Here is a 4,766-nt window from a genome sequence, read left to right as displayed (position 1 = left end):
TATTTTATCCAACCACATTAAGTAATTAACTAGTGTAACCATAATGTGCTTAGTCCTGGGGAGACAGAGGTGTTCCTTGAACTTGAAGAACTTACAGTCTGGCCTGGGTGACAGATGGGTAAAGGAACAATCATAAAACCACCGTACACATAGAACAGACTGAGAAGGAAGCTTGGGGTGGAATTTCAAATGATGAGGAGGAACTGCTCAAGAGGAGAAGAAATGATGCTCAAGAAAAGATGCTTAAAAGAAGAGCATTCCAGCAAGGGAAGGAAGCGCTTATACCAGGGCCAGCTTAACCTATAGTTTCCACTTGTCTGAATCTCTCACAGTAAGCACCATGCCCAGGACCCAACTTAATGTAGAGGACTGCAGAAATGTTTTTGTTCTCATTTATTTTAAAAGTAAAAGCAAAAAAGATATATAATAATGAATTTAGCCTGGATTATACTCAGCTTTATACCAACAAAGTCATAAAATACAATATTTAATTTTTTAATGGAATAAGAGGCACATAACGGCAAAAATGCCTATCTCAAAAGTCACAATGGGCTAAGTCATCAGCCCTGGCTTACGCAAAGATACAGGTGCAGAATAAAGTCTGGAACAGCAAATGATGATACCTAAAGAACTGTGGTGTTGGAGAAGACTCTTGAGAGTCCCTTGGACTGCAAGGAGATCCAACCAGTCCATTCTGAAGGAGATCAGCCCTGGGATTTCTTTGGAAGGAATGATGCTAAAGCTGAAACTCCAGTACTTTGGCCACCTCATGCGAAGAGCTGACTCATTGGAAAAGACTCTGATGCTGGGAGGGACTGGGGGCAAGAGGAGAAGGGGACGACAGAGGATGAGGTGGCTGGATGGCATCACTGACTCGATGGACGTGAGTCTGAGTGAACTCCGGGAGTTGGTGATGGACAGGGAGGCCTGGTGTGCTGCGATTCATGGGGTTGCAAAGAGTCAGACATGACTGAGCGACTGAACTGAACTGAACTGAAAGCACTATGACCCCATACCCTGCAAAAGACACTTTTCTAAGAGCCTACTGTTAACCTACTACTAACTTCTTTACTCTTCACAATCCAATGATGTAGGTACAATTACCACCACCTCCATTATAGAGACAGAGAAATCAAGGCAGAATAGGATAAGCTCCCCAAAGTCATGCACATAATACACTCACACAGTCATCCAGAAAACCAGGGCACCTCTCCAGGCCCTGTAACTCTAGAGTCCCCACACTTAAGCTTTATGTGGACACACCTCAAATTATTCAGTTATCTGTGATAAAGAGTCTACTTTCTTTCCTTCCAGTCAGCCACAGGCCAGTACTTTTGTAAAAAAAACAAAAACAATAAAAACAAATTCCTGCAAAAAAGAAATATGAAACATAAAAAAGACAAGCTTTTTTTTTTAACATAAATTAACCGATTTATTATAGGCTAGCAACATTATCAAACGGTGGTGCTTCTACTGGTCCTTCAATTCCTTCAGTCTTCTGATGGCAGACTTTACTGTGACAGCAGAGGTGGTGTTTTCATGCTGTTTTCATGCAGGAACCACAGTGCCAAACGCCCACAACTCATCTCTTTATCTTGGTTTTGTCACAGAAGGAGCAGGTATACTTGGCGTGCTGGCTGATTTCAATTTTCTTCACCATTTTCCCGAGGAAGGCACCATAATGGGTCCTGTATTTGCCCATGATTCTGACCTTCTTGGTGCGTTTCACCATGTGAACGCAACCTAGATCCAATCCCAAGAGCAAGACAGCTTTTTTTTAAGAAAAAAAAAAAAGACTAGGCTGGGGACTTCCCTGGCAATCCCATGGTTAAGACTCTGCACTGCCAATGCAGGGGCACAGCTTTGATTCCTGGTCAGGGAACTAAGATCTCACATGCCATAAAGCATGGCATAGCCAAAAAACATTAAAAATAGATGAGTGAATAAATTAAAAGGCTTAAAAAGATAAGCCTAATTTAGAAAAGATTAAATTCAAGATAAAATTATGTTTCAGTAGTACTTTGATGTTGCAGTTGTGTCAAATTTCTATAAAAGTTGCTCATGCTTTCCATCAGTGTATATGTTTACCTGATCTCAAAGATTTGCAGACTAGCAAGAGTCTGTGTATCACACGTGAAGAGCACTGTTCTGGGGATCCCGTCAGTAGAGAGAGCTACAATCTCTCTCTCAGGAGGGGAGTGGAAAGAAGGCACAAGGAGGATGCCACCTTCCCAAAATGATGGTGATAGGACTTGAGAAGGGGGAGGAGTGGGACTCGAGTCAATCAGGTCCAGACCTCTGTCAACCAACTCGAGGGGACACTTTATACCAAGCATCCACGTGTGACAGGCAGAGTGGGGCCATGTGGCCTGAGCCTCCTGCCGACTGAAGTCTCAAATTTTAGACTTTTGGTTCATGATCAGATGAGGTAATACATACATGTCATCACTGAGGCATACTCATAGATCACAATAGATGTTCAAGTATAAATTTTAAATTGGGCCCCATTAACAGTCCACACTCCCTATGGTACTCTATGATTTGGTATTTTAAATTTAATCTCTAATTTGTCTTATGGATCATACTACCGCATTGCATTATACAATTCTGCATCAAAACCTAAAAATTTATTAATTGTAAAATGTATTGTTATATACCACAATTTTTTGTTTCCTTTCTATATTGAGTTTTACATCATAAGTATATGATCATATGACCCTTCAATCCTACCCCTGGACATATATCTGGAGAAAAACATGGTCTGAAAGGATACAGGCACCCCTGTGTTCACTGAAGCACTGTTTATAGTAGCCTAAATGCAAACAAACTAAATGTTCATTGACAGAGGAATGGATAAAGAATATGTGGTACATAGATCATGGCATCTGGTCCCATCACTTCATGGGAAATAGATGGGGAAACAGTAGAAACAGTGTCAGACTATTTTTTGGGGCTCCAAAATCACTGCAGATGGTGACTGCAGCATGAAATTAAAAGACGCTTACTCCTTGGAAGAAAAGTTATGACCAACCTAGATAGCATATTCAAAAGCAGAGACGTTACTTTGCCAACAAAGTAATGTCAAGGCTATGGTTTTTCCAGTGGTCATGTATGGCTGTGAGAGTTGGACTGTGAAGAAAGCTGAGTGCCAAAGAATTGATGCCTTTGAACTGTGGTGTTGGAGAAGACTCTTGAGAGTCCCTTGGACTGCAAGGAGATCCAACCAGTCCATTCTGAAGGAGATCAGCCCTGGGATTTCTTTGGAAGGAATGATGCTAAAGCTGAAACTCCAGTACTTTGGCCACCTCATGCGAAGAGATGACTCATTGGAAAAGACTCTGATGCTGGGAGGGATTGGGGGCAGGAGGAGAAGGGGACAACAGAGGATGAGATGGCTGGATGGCGTCACTGACTCGATGAACGTGAGTCTAAGTGAACTCTGGGAGTTGGTGACGGACAGGGAGGCCTGGAGTGCTGTGATTCACGGGGTCGCAAAGAGTCGGACACGACTGAGTGACTGAACTGAACTGAACTGATATACCATGGAATATTACTCAGCCATTAAAAAGAATGAAATAATGTCATTTACAGTAACAAGGTTGGACCTAGAGATTGTCTTACTAAGTGAAGTAAGTCAGACAGAGAAGGAGAAATATCATATGACGTCCCTTATATGTGGAATCTAGAAAGAAACGATACAAATGAACTTACAAAACAGAAAGAGACTCACAGACTTAGAAAATAAACTCACGATTGCCAGTGGGGAAATGATGAAGGGCAGGGATAGTTAGGGAGTTTGGGGCCAACATGTACACACTGCTACATTTAAAATGGATAACAAACAATGTCCTACTGTACAGCACAGCAAACTGCTCAATGTTGTGTGGCAGCCTGGATGGGAGGGGAGTCTGGGGGGAGAATGGATACATGTATATGTATGGCTGAATCCCTTTGTAGTCCACCTGAAACTGTCATAACATTGTTAATCAGTTATACTCCAAAATAAAAAAGTTATTGTTTAAAAAAAATATATTGCTGAAAAAGTAGAAGAAAGTAGGATGTTGTTAGCAGAATAATATTTTAAATATCCCAGGAAATAAGAGATCAACAAGCAGGCTGTTTATAGTAAATTCTATTTCCTTATCTCTAAAATGAAAATGACCAATTAGATGTAAAAGACCTTGAAAATATTAAACTGTTGTATTTAAGCTACTGGTTATTGGTAGTTTAAAAAACAAGACAAAAGGCCCTGAAATGGAGTCACTTAGGCTAAACCCATGTCATCAAACCAAGAACTAACTTTATTACAATTTTGGCCCTCCCTGAAACAGAATCTTAAACCAGCCAATCCGGAATTGCCTAACAAGCAATAGTTAGGTAATCTGTCTGATAGACACCCACTATCCCCTAAAGGAAAGTAACCTTGCAATAAACAACCCACTTTTCCCCTAGTGTAACTTCCTCGTTCCTGCTCCACTCTGCCTATAGAAGACTGTCATTTTATACAGCTCCTCACTCCTCAAAGTGCCTTTCTATCTGCTAGACTGAATGCTGCCTGATTCTAATCAATTTTTGTTCAAATCAACTCAAAGTGTTTAAAACACCTCAGTTTATCTTTAGAAGAGGAAACTGAGGAGACCTCTAAGATTCCCAGAAGCAGCAAACAACGAAGCTTAGGCACCTGAGGGCTGCTTGAGCTCGCTGCTTTCTCTCTGTCTCTGGAGGTGTGGGCAAGTCCCTCTTAGAACCTAGTTCAAAAGTTTTTA

General features: G+C 41.2%; 1 pseudogene; it reads right to left on the bottom strand.

Moving 5' to 3' along the window:
• Positions 1–1,470: 1,470 nt before the first annotated feature.
• Positions 1,471–1,732, bottom strand: LOC113899513 (annotated as a pseudogene).
• Positions 1,733–4,766: the final 3,034 nt, after the last annotated feature.

This window comes from Bos indicus x Bos taurus, chromosome 10 (genome assembly GCF_003369695.1).
Source record: "Bos indicus x Bos taurus breed Angus x Brahman F1 hybrid chromosome 10, Bos_hybrid_MaternalHap_v2.0, whole genome shotgun sequence".
Classification (NCBI taxonomy): Eukaryota; Metazoa; Chordata; class Mammalia; order Artiodactyla; family Bovidae; genus Bos; species Bos indicus x Bos taurus.
Note: the sequence above shows the minus strand (reverse complement) of the source record. Positions and strands in the feature narration are given on the sequence as shown.